This window comes from Astatotilapia calliptera, chromosome 2, assembly GCF_964374335.1.
Source record: "Astatotilapia calliptera chromosome 2, fAstCal68.1, whole genome shotgun sequence".
NCBI classification, from domain to species: domain Eukaryota; kingdom Metazoa; phylum Chordata; class Actinopteri; order Cichliformes; family Cichlidae; genus Astatotilapia; species Astatotilapia calliptera.
In genome coordinates, this window is record NC_137423.1 from 5,275,781 (window position 1) to 5,292,197 (window position 16,417).

A 16,417-nucleotide genomic window follows, 5' to 3' on the forward strand; every position below is an offset into this window, starting at 1 on the left:
AATCAATGATTAAAGAGAGGGAAAAATATTTCTATTCCACAAACACACCCCAAACATTTTGCTTCATGTTTAAACTCAATTTATGTATTTTTATCAAGCTGCACTGTCACAAAGACAAGCTGCAGTACAATTGTATTCATGTGTACAATATTAGAAGAACAATTACAAAAAAATTATAGGAATGCACATTTTAAAAATGTATAAAGAAATCATTTTCTCCACTTTTAAATTGTGGATTAAAAAACAATGCATTGTAAACTTTATGCGGACACACATTTACATGAGAAATTTATGCAAACACGAAATTATGCAAGCAATTATGCAACTGAGGTTCTGTAAAAGTAAACAAATTAGAGTTAAAGACATAAAATCTGTGTATACTCCTTTTAACAGTTGGACCAAACACAATTTGAAACAAGGCACAAGGGTAGAGTATGAGTAATTAGCACATGCTGAAAATATATGGCTCATAAATCTGGCAATACAGTATGTCAGCGAGGCTGCACAAACTTATGAGATCCATATAACACTAATTACCTTGAAATGAACCAAAAGTATCTTGAACTTTCATATATATTGATCTTAATTATTTTGGCCCCAGAGGGTTCAACACTCACAAAGTGAAAACAGAAGAGCGTTTCTGCATCCCTCTCCCCTCCTCCTTCTGACAGAGATTTTGCTCTCTTGGTGTGGAGGTGTTCAGAAAAAAAAAGAGGAAAGGAAAAATAGCCTGGGGCACCTGGCAGAGGATTTGACCTGTTCCCTTGCAGTCAGAGGCAGAAAGGAAAAAAACTCACTTTTTCCCACACAAGCCATATTCAGGTCTACAGATTAGAAAGTGAAGCAGTGCCCCTATAGGTAGAAGCCGCCGTCTCTCTGAGTATGTAGGTGCGTGCAGTGTGGAACAATCCGGACATTGTGCCGACCCGCGCCCCGTCTGCTCTCAGCTTACACACCCAAAATTAGATAAATAATAATAACGATTTCCACGTTTATCAAGAGTCCCAGAGTCTACCGCGTAACGTTAATTTACTTTCAGTCTTATGGTATCAAAGCTAGTCACGCGATGGTGTGTTAACCCCCTTGATGATGTATTAAGTTGGATATATAATGTGCTATAACAGGAAAGTTCACCCATATGAAAGTTCTCACTATCCAGTTGTGTTTGAGTCATTCAGCTGTATTTGTTGAAGAGCTTCCAGTTCTCAGGCATAGATATCTGCACTAAAAATGATAGTTTTCAAAACAAAGATATGAATTTGTCTTCATAAAAATACTTTACTGCGTCAATGTTAACCTCATCAAAACAGTTCTAGTTTAGAGTGAGGGGTATAATTAATCAGCAATTCACATGCTGTTTATGTACAATCTGATTACAAGCAATCTTACTTTGTATTATATGATTTATGATTTAATATGACAGAAAAAACAAACTTATTCCAACAAAGGAGAGTTCTTTTATGTGAATGCTGTTTGACAATAACTCATGTTTTCCACAATGGCCCTGGTACCATGGGATAACGCTCCAATTTTACCGCATAGCAATGCACAATAACCATATTTCATATTTCTGAGAAATAGGCACATGGAATCGCTGACAGTGTTTTTCCTGCTCTGTATTTTCATGGTGGAGTTGTGCCCGATGATGGTTATGATAATTTGATCTGAGAACACAGAGATTTGAACTAGCAGAAAGAAGGATGCAAATCCCTCAGTAAATCCCTACACTATATAGCTCCCAGCCTGCTGGGAGAGTTTAATATCTACTGGAATGATTAAACTGAAAAGGTGAAACCACCATTGTAGTAATAAGAAGTAGGACTGTGCAACAGGGGTTGGGCAGTGGGCTAATAGCTTGCACTGCAACTCTGGCCTCCAGTGTACATAGACAATCGAGAATGCTAATTTTGCAATCCTTTTTTATTCCCATCTTTTCCCCTTTAATAATTCAAGTCTACAACTGTACATCAATCAAAGATGGGAAACAAAGATGGGAACAATCCTTACGATTATTCTATTCATTTAATGTTTATGTGTTAGCTGAGAATTTAAAAATAATTTCTATGTTTAAAGATTGTTTTGCTATTTAAAATACAACCACTTACAAAATAACAGAAAAACTACTTTACTACGATACTATTTTGAAGTTTATGGGCAATATTATAAATTCAGCACAATCTGTACAACTCATCTGTCATCTTTTTTTCTTAATCTATAAAATTTTTCATACTCTTGAAAACTCTATTACTTACATCCCAATGTACCTCCTCATTACAGTCACTCAATAATAATTAGAGACAGACAAAAAGGGGTGTGTGGATACTGGTTGCAATGCCAAAAAAGAAACGACTGTTTAATTAAAAACACTGTCATAAATTGAGTGGCGCAATTAAATGATACCATAAGTTGACACAAAACTTTAAGCTACATTTTAACAAAGCAAAATTAGGAGTTGGCATTGCTAAAGCAAGGTAAATAAAAAAATGAACATAAAATAATAATAAAAAAAATCTTAATATTAAATTGAATAAAGCCTTTTCTACCTACTGAAGGCCAAGATTCTTTTTTTTTTTTAAAAACTCTAGAAGGCATACATTTATATATATTTATTGTACTATTACTGCATGATATACTACATTGTACACTGCCTTCATATGAATTGATTGCATAGCAAAACTGCTGATATATTGTAATGAGAGGAATGTGTCTTTTAAAGGGAATGAGGGGATCTTATTTAATTTACTTTTCTTACTAACTGCTATAAAAAGAAAAAAAGTCATTGATATTGTATCATAAGAAATACTTTGGAATCTGTTTGCATGTTTAATCTTCAGTCGTAAGAGTTCCATCATTCCAATGTGAAACTGTTTTAAAGCATGTCCAATGTCTTGATTTACAAAATCAGCATCTACTGTCGTCCTCTGGGCATGGAGCTTTTTTTAGTAATGGATAACATGCAATCTCCATGGACAATAGATATACTATAGAATTCAGCATTGTAGTGATGATGACATGATCCCAGAGTGAATTCGTGAGATATTTTTACAAAAAAAAAAAAGGAGGAAAATAAACATGGACACCACTATCGCTGTCAAGATGTGCTGTACACCATCCATCGACCCCATGGATTGTAGTTTCATTCCTCTGCATCATGATATTTTTACAGCTTCACCACAGTCTTGTTCACGTCACTTTTCCATTGCTTTCTGTTAAAATAGTAGGAAACAATGAGCTGGTTTGAGTTCACTGTTCTATAAATAGCGGGCCTGACTTTGTGGGGGTGACTGTTGAAGACAAAGGGTTTTTTGGGAGTGTCAAACTGCAGAGACTAGCGGACTAGAATGTTGCTTCTTAGTAGTTTCAGTGGTGCAAGTTACCTTTTTACTTCATAAGGGGTTTTCATAATATTAAGATGCTATGCTCAATGTATAAAGAACGCAATTCATTTTGACAGCTCGATAGTATTTCACATCATTTACTCAAAGTGCAACTGGCCTTTACGCATCTATTGACATGTTTTTGTTAACTTGGGACTTGTGACATTTCAAAACCTCCTGCAGGAGAGTGATCTTTGTTTTGATTGGCCTTTACTTAAGTTAGTCAACAAATTAAAATACTCAGCTGACAGTACCCAACTCCACTCACCCCTTATTCAAATGTCTAATAATAGCATTAATAAGTATGGACCTTATAAAAAGCCATGAGGTTTTCACTAGAACCAAATGATCATAACGATCATAATGTTCACAGAAAAAGGTCATGGCAGGATTTAAAATAAAAAAAAAAGAAACAGATTTCCTGTGTACATAAAATCTACCCATATGAATTATACTGCATATATGTATATATATATTCATATAAACATTTATAGAAACAGCCAAAAATGTATTGTATTCAGTAGTCTGATATTGTTGGATGTTTTATGCAGATATTTTGTTTTTTCTGAATCCTCACCAAATAACCTGGTTTGAGGTTACTTCCTGGTTGTCACTCCTCACTTCCCAATATTATTATTTCTTTAATTTTCACCCTAAAGTGTTGTTGTCAAAATTACACCTCCTTTAAAACACACTCCTGTGTTAACCTTTAACCCTAGGTAAAAATGCATTTTTATATTTTATATTATCCTGCTAAACAGTATCCAAGTACAAAAGCGGTCAACTTGCAGGGTAAATGCAACGACTCATTCAGGTTCCATACACAGTAATTCTGCTCTAGCCCCTTTAGTCTCTGCTGGCTAAATCCTCTGTTAGAGAAAGAGGCTGAGTTTGATCCCCTGTAGGATCTCAGTTTATCTCTCTTGCAAATCTGCTGCCAGATGACAGGGTTAGCTTTGTGGACTGTAGCTGCCCACGCTCTCTTAAAGATCGTCATGATGCCTGGTGCCACAGTGTTTCTGCTATTTGACTATTCTGCAGCATTTGAGGTGGAGAAGCCATTCGTGTCTGAAAAGTGTAATCTATTTACACTTCTTTTTTCCTTTTTTTATTTCCTTTTTATATTTCAAAATTATGGAATTTGCTTTCTGTGAAGAATATTTCATTGGGACAGTGTTTCAATGTTTTGTTTATTGTAGGTAAAAAAATATGTGCCAAAGATTACTATTAAAAATGGCCTAGCAGTTTTTTCAAAGTTCTTAAGAGGTTTCACTTTAAATGGAATTTTAAAACACATAAATAAATAAATAAAAATACACCCTGCTCTTTGTACTAAACATTCCCAGTTGCTGCAGTGCAAGGGAACACACGTGTGTCTTGTGTCATCACGTCATCAGCACCGGGCAACCAGCTGCTGTTGCTGCTCGCTCATTAAACATTTGTAGAGTCAATAAGAAATTCCACCAAGGCTTCTTTCCTCAGGGCAAACACTGGAAAATACAGTGTGTAAATGTGCCACACTCATCATTCACCTCTGCCGAAAATAGAGCTATCTTCCCACCCAACTGTATCAATAACTGGGAGATGGAGGGGTCCAGAAGCAAACGTCAGCAATTCATTACAAGTCTGTGTCGCCTCCGGCAGATGAGAAGGTTTGCTGTTGTTGACAGCTCGTCTCTCAGCAGAGAAACACAGATTATTGTTAAATGTCAGCGTGAAATATCAAATCAGCATGCGAGAGTGCTTCTGCTGGGGTTAGAGGCTTCTGATGCACAAGTTTGCACATGAACTTTCTGAAGACTTTTAATTATCTGGTGAGAACTGACGTTAGCGCTCATTCAGATATATATCAGTAAACTTACTTGTACAGTTTTAGACGTACTTTTCTGGAGTTACAGCACTAAAGGTTTTGCGAGTAAAAAGCAAGAAAATGCTTCTGTTTAACACAAGAATTTCACCGATGATGAGGTGTTATCTGAGAAAGTGTGTTGTTTAAAGAATTTTACCATGTTTGATATGACAATATCCGCTTGAAACAGAAAAGAGTGTCAGGAGTGTCAAAGAAAGGAAAGACAAGGGTTTGCTGTATACCGAATCAGTTGTTAAGTGAGGTAAGCTGAGTACATTTTACAACCACATGGCAGAAAAAAAAACAAAAAAAAACTTAATACCACTCTGCAAAGTAGTGAACAAGCAGTTGACGACTGACTCTCTTTAAACTTCTGGCTATTTTGTGAACATCTAGGTATTTATAAGACAGAGGCAACACACCAAGAAAGGCATCAACAAAGCAAGATATCACAGTTATGTGATTTACTTTTTGCCCATTCAGGTACCAGAACACACACCCAATATTAGTGTTTTGATTGTCCCAGAAAGTTCTGTAACATTTAGAGCTACCTGCATTGAAGAATTTGAATTTTACTGTTGCTTGAAGCAGCCAGTGATCAGCACTGACACATTCAACTCATCTTTACAGATCTGCATTGTAATGTCACATCACTGATGTGCCAGTAAACTGTTTAAATTCTCAAAAATGTTTGGATTGTTTTCACTTGCTGCTAAATAAATTTACTTCTCAACACATTTTGTGTAGCCCTCCCAATTAAGGTTCATATTTGGACTGGTTTTGCTTAATGTTCATTCAACAAAGAGCATGTTGCAGACTTTAACTGAAGTACATCACATGACTCAGGGTATTTGTAATCAGACTGCTGGCTCTTGGCCCATAAGGTATGAGCTTGTGCTAATGCTGCATAGACTACGAGAAGGCTGCAGAAACTGCATTGACTGCTTTGGTGTGTAATCTGGCTACTGGCATGCCGCCCCCGCACTGCGAATGTGAGAATAGCGTGCTGGGAGCAAAAGCACTCTGGGGCCTGCTTATCAAACGTCTTCCTGTGATCTCAGCTAGCTAGGCCCTTGTGGTTCATCCTGTCAGCGAGGCATTGCAGGAGACACAGTAACTCTTGGCCAGTGCAACAAGAAACTTTAGAAAATGTTTTAAAGCTTTGTCTAACAGTGAAACTAGTATATTATAAGAAATGTTACTCTCGCAGGTCCATAGGAAATCTGAATGGGAAAATTAATACTCTAATTTGTTATATTTTGCATTAACTCTCTTAATGCAAGATAAGGCAAGTATAAATTTAAAAGACATAAAAGTAATCAAATAAAACTACATGGTTCACGTGTGCATTTACTGGAAGTTAATTATCCCACCCCCGCTCTCTGTGTGTGACCTCAAATTTCCTGTGTTGTTTGTTCCTGGCTTCATCCCAAGACAACACTCAGACAGTGTGAATTTGTCCAGTCCTGAATCAGAACAAAAGTTGTTAACAGTCTAAGTATATATGTAAAAAAATGTCATTTTTTAGTATGTATGTACCACAAGGCAGCTCTAAAAGAAACTTTTTACTGTCCAGGACTTAACCTTTTTACATCAGCTGAAACAAGATTTAAGAGATAAGCTAAAAATTTCACCCCAACATGAACTTTGCATGAACACATGACCCTGAGCGGTATGATCTTCCTCTCATGTAAGACTAAATAAGTCCAATGTGTGCCAAATAATTCAAAAAGAATAAACATTTATTGAACTTATCTGTCCAAAATCTTAGTTTGCGTTTGATCTTATCACAAGTTTCATTACTGAAACTTAATCAAATTTACAACAGAGGAAACGTGCACTGTCTGCATGTCGTACATACTAAAAAATTCACAACACAACATTTCTTTTGAACTTGTTTATTTGGTTGAAGTGGAAGTTTGGGAAAAACTGCGGCGCAGCGCACCACGCAGTTAACAATTGCCTTTACAAAACAAAAGTAAACATTAAGTGTAAAGATAGCTGATGGCTGTCAGTCAAACCCATCCACAGCTGCCTTCGCATGTCAGCTATGACTATTTTCCCATGGTTCCTCTGGACTAGAGTATGTCTGTTCGTGTTTTTAGACAAACAGATCAGATTCCTCCTCAAACAGGCTGTTGCCGACCCTTTTGTTAACAACGTAATAATTCAAAACAAATGATTCAGCTCTTTGATGAGAGCACTTTTATAAGTCACTAAGACTCACCCTCACACTGACATCTGTTTGATTTTATCGTCTTGAACTTTATCCTCTGCTCGAAAATTTATTGGCTTTGACCAGAGTAGTGCGTTAAAGTCAGACTAATAGAGGGGAAAAGACAACTGAGAGAGTGGGCAGGACAGTACATCTTAGCCCTCAAAGTCTGTAAAATACAGTACAAGCACTTCTCTCAAACATCTATTTTTAACAATGTGCATGTGCGAACAGGATATGGGGGCATCACAACTAATTTGGAATGCAAACATGAACTGTGTGTATAATAAAATGTTTTAAATTTGAAAGTCTGCATTAACAACAATTAGTAAATGATATCATGTTGTGTTGCATTTGTTTAACCTTCTGACAGCAGTGTGAATTGTTTCCACTGGAGCCAATATTATGGCAGAATGCAATGTTTCATTCCAACATGTGTGAATCAAAAACAGCATTAAACCGAAACCTGGCTCCTAATTCTTTATATCATTGCTACCTTCTTATGCTTCTCTGTATTTATTCCTTTGACGAGGGCCAGTGGGGTTGCTTCTGCTCTAGACCCTGGCCGTGGTTGAAGCTGTATGCTAAAGCCATGGTCAGGCCCCAGAGATTTCCAGCCTCTTAGATGCCTATAACTCATCCCTAGTCCTGCTTCTGACGGGAGATTTTCCTCCCTCAATCCCAGGCCTGAAATATCCTTTCAAAGGCCGCAGACTGGAGACAGATATGTAGGTGTTTTAGATAAGGTAGGAATTGCATTAAAGGATTTTTCTGCTTTAAAGCTGTTCCATCTTTTTGCCCTTTCCCATAGATTTAAGAAGTGTAGCTGAGAGAAGATGGGAAGAAGAGTAAGGGATGTACTTTGGGACGGACTAGTCCGTACATTTGTGGTCAGTTCACAGCTCATAAAAGACTAGTGCTAACCTCTGTAAAAACTGAATAATGTAGAGTGGCTAGAAGCAGCGCAGAGCTTTCTTAAAGAATACTAAAGTTATTGACCCAAGTTTGGAGGGAAAGCCTCCCAGCTCATTGACCAGCATAATTACAGGGCAGCAAGATAAATCTTCATGTGGAAGAAAATAGAAAATTTAGAGTGATGAATTTTCAGAGTGATGAGGATTCTTGCCAAATGCAACCATTAAATTAAAAGCTCTTTCCCAAAACCTCAGAATGGGATAATTTTGTTTTGCAAAGTAGAGTGTGGCCAAAAAGAGACTGCAAAAGTCAACAGAGTCTCACCCAGGCTGTGGTGTGTAAGAGCTAAAAATCAGTTTAAAACAGCAACTCGGCTAAGGCCTTCGTATCTATGTAGGTGAGTACACGGCATTCCCCGCTTCTTCTTTCCATGCTTCTCTGTTTTATGAGCGCTTACACTTCGCTTTGGCATTTACTTTAAATCTTTATAATTATGTGGCCTCCCTTTTTTCCCCAGCCGACTGTGTTTACATTTGCCAGCTTAGCATGCACACAGTCCAGTCCACACACGCAGCTCTTCCACGGTCCACATGTCGTTCTGCAGCAGTGTTTGTTGGACTGGGCTACAGAGAGATTAGTCGCCTCGTTCCCTCTGGTGCCTCAGTATAATCTTCCTCACCCAAAGGGCTTGTCTGTTCATTTTCCAATAGGACCAAAATAATCACTATTATTTTGTAATGAGCTGCTACTTTTCCTTTGCAAAGTCTGGTGAAATGTAATTAAATATGTGTGAACATATCAATTTCTAGCATACAATAGTTTATATTACATTGTCAATGAACTGAAACATTAGTAACTTCAGTAAATAATTCAAGATTTTTAAATGAATGAATGACTAATCACATGGCAAACAAAGAACTCTTTAATATTATAAAATTAATATTGTGGGTTAATATTTATATTTTTGAACTCATGATGCGTGAACAATATAGAGCATCATATATAAAGCATGAGCTGATTTGACACTCTCTAAATAAAACCACATTGGATTAAACTGAAATATAGTAGACAGTGTGGAATACAGGGATTTCCCATCTGGCACACTACATATCTGTTTGTCCCAAAGTCTGAAGTAACGTAAAAGAATATTTTAAAACAGAAACTTTGTTGCCACTCTTTTCTTTGTTTCTTTTCTTCAAGAAAAAGAAAATCTACATGTAGAACATGTGCACCCAGAAAAGACAAATCCTCTCCATCTATTTTAAGAAGAAAGGAAATATTTTACCTACCATACTGTAAATTTGCCAGTGCTTCCGATACAAAAACATCCACACATAAATCAAAGTATCCCAAATGCTGCTGAACCAAGCCCAGATATTTGCTGAAATAATATATCACATATCTCATATTGAGAAAATTACAGAGAAGCACTCTCACTCTAGGGACGGGCGCTAGACTAGACAGGGACTCGGACCCACATGGTCAAAACCCACACATCAGTGGATCCATAACGGCACGAGAGACCAAAATACGAAAGAGAGTAGGGGAGTAGCGAAACGTGCTTGTGGCTCAGACTGAAATCAAGGAAGAGAAGGCTAAAATTTGTACACAGCATAGCTATGAATTAACTCATGAATGTTTTAAATTACGAGAAAAAGAAATGCAGCTACTGCTATTATCCCTTTTCTTCATTTGAATCTGCAGGCTAGAGCAACAGGTTTGAGGGATCTCTAAGGTAAGACTGATTTCATTTCAATTCATCGTGTTGTTTAAGTGCAAGTCCAGCACAGTTCATTGGCTCATTTGTTGTTTGATGGTGTACATTTTACTTATTGAGCAGTGGAGTTTTGTACAGCCTAGGCAGAGATTAAGACAAATTCTGATAAGGACTGGAAGTTGACTCTCAGCATTAAGGAGGATTAATGTTTAGCTCTGTGTGGCAGGGGCCTTCTCAGTGGCTGTGTTTACGCAGTGTTGCAGACCCCGCATTAATCCGAAATTAGTATAAAAGATCAGCTGTGGCCACTGAGGCGAACCTTCACAGGGCTTAGGCCAGTAATCAAGTCTCACTTTGGGACAATGAGCGCCTGGAAGGTCAATGAGAGGCCTGGATTGAAGGGACGAGGGGATTGAGGTGGGGGGTGGGCAAGGGCTGGGGGCTTTTGGTGACCACATGGTTTAATTTAGGTGAGATCTACACTCACACACACAGACACACAGTATTCCTTCACAGTATATTGCCTTCATCCCTTTACGTTGGCTGTTTTGGAGCATAATTTGTTTTTGTTACATCCGCAGAAGCCATTAATGTTTATAATTTAACACTTAAAAGATATTTCCTCCTGTTTCTAGTAGCAATCCTGAAATCTTATACATGTATTTGATGTCATTAGTTTACATTTCAGCGCAGTACGTATTAGCTCTGTCACATAATTATAATGTGTGCTAAGGGATTATCACAATAAATAGTATGAGACTGTCTAGCTGCTTGTAGCATATAACAACATCTTTGGTTCCAACACAAACCAGCGCTGAGCAGGGCTGGGAGGAGAATTGCAGGAGATGTCTCAACTTCGACAGTCTTTTACAGGAAAGTAAAACTGAGTCAAATTGAAAACAAGCAGCATAAAAATCAGCAGTAAATTTTCCACTGCAAAGCTAGTGCTGGCCAACACAGGAGGCAGTGCTGAATTCAGCTAGGAAAATAAAATAAAGGAAATGTAGCTCAGTATAAACCACAACTCTGAGATGATGAATACTCACAAAACTGTTGATATCTGCATTATTTTGTATTTTTAACCACTCACACTGAGAGCTGCCACTTTCAAATATGTTTCCAAAAGGAGACAATTTTATTGACATTTTAAATAAGGCTCACCATACATGTAACGTTAAAATGTGGGCAAGTGAGCGTCTCTCTTGCAGCAAAAGGGGTCAGAGGAACTTACCCTTGTAAATACTTTCCAAACTACCTCAATAAAGTTCTTAAATTATTTATTTATAGGGATTTCATAGTGCCTGGGTAAATTACAGTGCCCTTGAAAAAGGCAACTGAAAATCATCTCCTCAATCAGCTTCTTGGCGTGTGCCACTCTTGAACTTTTCCACAGTAGTCCCGCCATGTCTGTCCGTTGTACACACATGTTAACAACAAACTACAAATGAAAGGGTAAAAGCACAAAAAACAACAGCAACACAGCCAAATGATAATTTAGGGCATTTGCACCACATTGTGGTGGAAGAAGTTCTCTTCAAGTGCCAGCAGGGTACCAGTGCAACCCCCCATCCCCGCCACCCACTGCTCCAGCTAAGATTAGACAAATTAAACACTATTATTCACGTCACTCCTGCAGCTGGCCTTTTAAGTGGTTCTATGTTAACTATCATAATGGTTTGCTTAGAAAGCCACAGTCTTCTCAGTCTTCTCCTTAATTTACAATATAAAAAAGCTGTGTTGGCCAAGTCGTAGTGGGATTTTTCTTCTCTTCTGCCTCATCTCACAGAGAAAAGAAAATTGCTTTTCTCCGCACTGTAGTTTCTACTACTGCATCTAAATGTCTATAGTAAAACACATTATATCCATATATGCACAAATAAAGCTTTGTATAAAGAGTAAATTATTACAATTTATTTTTTATTTTGTTATTTACATTTTAGATTTTTTATACTCATTTTAAACAGCACATAATGTGTTTCTAAATTGGATCATTAAAAGTCATACATCTTCAGACTATTTTATCATTTATGAGCAGACATTCCTGAACTTCAGTCTTTCCAGACTAAAGAGTGTAGTAGATCTGCCGGCTCTCAGATCTGTCCATACGATTTTAATGTAGTCTCCTGTTGGGAAAATGCCCTTTTATTTTCCCTATTGCATCCCCACAACTTGATAATGGATGTGGTATTGGACAGGGGCCCATGGACTGAGGAAGGTCGGTGATGGATAACCTAGTTTCAGACCCGTCATCACCATACAGCATGTGCCTTGTATCTGTAGTAAAGTACCCCCCACCCACCCGCACACACTGAGCATGCTCAAGATACAGAATCAGGGAAGAGAAAGTAAGTGACATCACATTAACTGCATCTCATTTATCATCAAATTATTAAAAACATAGAATTAGTCTTTATGGAAAGGGTATCAAAATCCATGACCAAAAAGGAATGAGTCATGAAAAGTCAACACTCATAAAGAGGGCTGGTAAATGCTGTGGAAACATAACCTCACCCCTGTAACACAACTTAAAAACAGCACATTTGTGTAACATGTGCAAGTTGTTTTTAATGGACACGGCAAACAATCTTTATTCACATTTAATGCTCCAGATTTGTATCAAAATGGCAGTATGAAGTAATTTGCATTTTATTCAGCAGATCATAGCAATTGACTAATATGTAGTGTTATGATCAGTTACCAGTACGTCTTTCCAGCTAATGAATGCATCATCTGACATGTGTGACCTCTTTATAGCTTCCAGCAGGTCAAGAAAAATTAATATTAAAAGACAGGGTGTAACTACAAACTAGATATTTATTAAAATGATCAAAGCAAAAGTCACTGCTAACCATAAGTGACTGTCATATGCTGGCAAACAATATTTTAGACACATTTTTATGATGAATAATAATAATTATATGCAAAGCCAATAAGGAAATTATTTATTATTAATTAAAGGAAAAATGCAACAAAGCAAAAAGGAGTAATGAAATTCAAATAATATATGACTGACAAGAGTGTGTGACTAACATCCAGTAAACCTTGCATCAATGAAGAGATGAAAAACAGTGACAGGCAGAAAAAAAATCAGATCCTTATGGAGCTTTACAGAACGGCTGGTTATATTTTCAGCATGTTTTACGTGGTTTGAGATGCTCTTTTAAATCTGTCATCCTATTGCCTCTAACCAAATCAGAGCAAAAAGAAATTCAATGGAATGCACATTTGCGCTCCTTTGATGCCCTCATTACATGAGCAATACAATAATACAAAGAAACGTGTAATGTGATCATGTTGTTATGACTCGAGCATTTGTGTTCTCACCAAAAACAGTTTTTGGGAAACATATCCAGTGTTTAAGCCTGTTTCAGCGACACAACCGCAACCTTAACTGCAGAATGCAAGGGAGCAAAGAAACCATCCGACTCCCTCACTTCTGCTCCCATCATATCATATCTTATATAAGTCTTGAATATCAACGTCAAAACCAGCAAAAAGGAGCTGCACATAACTTTTTCTCCTAGGATAAAAAAAAAAGAATCCTTCTGAACGTTGAGATTCTATGTCCATAAAAATACTGATGGAATAGCTCGTGCCTAAAGTGAAACCTGATCACTTTTTCTACAAGCTGCTTACTTGAGCTTCAGCTCACTAAAGCACCCTTTAGTTTGACTTTCAGATTTAATGGTGGATTATTACTCCAAAGCAAGCATCATTTGCAAAGAAGTAATGATTATTTGACTTGATGGAATAAATAGCACTTTGCATTTCAGTGCAGATTCCCAGACCACTTACAAATATATTAAAGAACAGAAATGCTCCTGTTTTAAAACTTCAGCATTTTTCTTTTCAAAAAACACAGAGGAGTTGTGGTTTGCATTAATCATTTCTAAATGATAAATCAATCTTGAACTGTCTTTTTTGTTGGTGGGAGATGCAGCGCCGCAGGAGGTAATTAGTCCAAGGTTTGAAGTTGTGACGCACAATTTGAAAACAGCTGTACCGCTCACCCTATAGCAAGAGTGTTATAGCGTTTCGAGGAGCTGCAGGCAGTGGTTTCTCATCCTCGGTGTGATGACTTGCTCCTGACACATCTTACTGTGCAGCACAAAGAGTCAGTATACATTAGAGGAAAAGAAAAAAGTAAAAGATTCTCTCCACGTGTTCACATGTTTTGCATTTCTTGCTGGGAGAGGATGACATTTCATTTTCCTACACAAGTCATCTCCAAAGGGCTAATTCAAATTGCACTCCAAGCTGTTCCTAATCCTCTTTCAATTTTTGTCTCCATGATCTGAATACCAAAACATTTGCTGTTTGTCTTTTAATAGCAAAAGATGGTGAAGTTTGGCACACCTGTTGCAAATGTTAGAAAAGAAAACTGTTAAATGTATCTCAGCATCTCATTAACTGCAGATTTACTCCATCATTGATAGGTTAGGAACTTTAACAGTTCATATGTATCAGAACTGTCTTTGTATGTGACCCAGTGACTGGTATCGCAAGCATAGTAATAAGTGTTAGGCCTACAATGCCCAAATTTAATATTCTCAGTGGGTGGTGCATAACAAAAACCTGACCTAGATAAGGCAGCATAACATAGCGCTGATCTATTATCCCATAGGAATTGATATAGTAAAGATGTTAGCAATTATGAGCCTATTCACACATCTAGCAAATACTGAGTAACATTGCTACTTCTAATGCTATTTACTACTGCTATTGAATGCTATTGATAGCTTTGCCTATACAGTAAGTAGCATTCTTGCTAAGCTTACAGTGACTTAAATAAGTACCGACTGTAAAAATAAATAAATAACTAAATTAACTTTGTGTTCATATTCAGAGTGAAGGGACTGTGAGAATAAGGCATTCATCATTGTAAAGTACTGATTTGTTTAGTCTAATGTCAGAGTTTCCTTTATGACTTTTAAGTGAAAAAAAATAGCTGAAAGAACAGCTTTTATGTTTTAGCATAAGATCTAAAAAAACAACATAATAAATAAAGATCCTACTGCATTATGTACTTTATTGTAAAGGCAAATGTAGAAGCAACAAGCTGACAAATGTCTAAAAGCTTCAAAGGATACTACTTGCCCTAATGCAAGTTTGAAACATACAAGTTCAAAAAGACACAACTGAGCAGAGTTCATTATCTTACCATTTACTTGTCTGCTGGACACATGCTGTCAGTCTCTATTCCCCAAGCTTGGTATGCATCTTTTCTATAAAAAAAAAGAACAGAAAAAGAAAAACCTTCAAACGCAATAACGCTAACACACATTTTCTTATACGTAAGAGTGTCACTTTGTGTCACTGTAATACATTCAAAGAAAATATATTTGTTTTCAGATTGATTATAAATGGCTCATATCACAATATTTATGCCACAAGGCAGCTGCTAGAATATCTGCAGTTTTGCTTTCTCCACTTCTATTTTTAAGTGCTGTGGTCATGCATGATCCATTGTGGGCTCAGCAAGGCACCCATCATGCCAAAGCTCAGGCTGAGCTACAGTATCAAACAACTGGTGCTGACTGTTGCCATGAGATTTTCTCCACACTGAACACACTTCACTTGCACAGCGCGCCGCTAACAGCCCTCGCCAAGTAATCCTCACACACTTATGTGCAATGTGTGAAACAAGTTTTTTCATCCACTCGTCAGATCAGCTAGTGGACATCCACTCTTGACGTTGTCCTCTATTGTATTATTAAAATATAAAATTAGTTTTTTTACCCGGTGAAGTATTCCTTTGTAATTGCCAGTACCAAAAAAAATTCACCTCTATCTTTTAAGTCTTCATTTTAGTGTTTAATGTTTTAGCGAGCATGCAACTTATGAGGATGGTGGTGATATTCTTTTCAGCAAATGCCTTTTTTGCAACTCGGTAAAGGTTGTGCTGATACACAACAGCAGCTGGGAAGTGACTTTGGTGTCTACATAAGTCAACATTAGCATTTGGCATGTAATTCTAGGTCATATTGGCAGGCCGCAAAAGTGAAAATAAGAAGGAAAATATTGTACATTTCTGAAGTTTTTAAGTTGTCTCTAAGGAAAATGCTCACATGTGCAGTGCATAAATAAATAACACAGAAATATCAGACTTTCCAACCTCTACCATGTAACATAACACTAGAAATAATAGCAGAGATAAACTGAGAGTTCTGGCTACCCTTGCAGTGCATCAAGCTATGAGAGAAGTTTCTCTTTACCAGCCCTGTACGCCATGTCCTTATACCACATTTCTGTCCATTAACACATCCACTGTGTGTGCATTCAATTTAGGAACTTAATAGGAGGCAGATGAGTCTTGTAGCCGCTCCCTTCGCAGCCGGCGACCC

General features: G+C 37.3%; 1 protein-coding gene across 1 annotated transcript in view; it reads left to right on the forward strand.

The window, feature by feature from the left end:
* Positions 1 to 10,074: 10,074 nt before the first annotated feature.
* The window catches only part of pitx2 (paired-like homeodomain 2), a 54,285-nt gene continuing 47,942 nt past the window's right edge, over positions 10,075 to 16,417 (forward strand). Inside the window, exon 1 of the mRNA XM_080304548.1 lies at positions 10,075 to 10,091. The gene's annotated coding sequence lies outside the window, so the exon portion shown is untranslated. The remainder of the gene's footprint in view (positions 10,092 to 16,417) is intronic.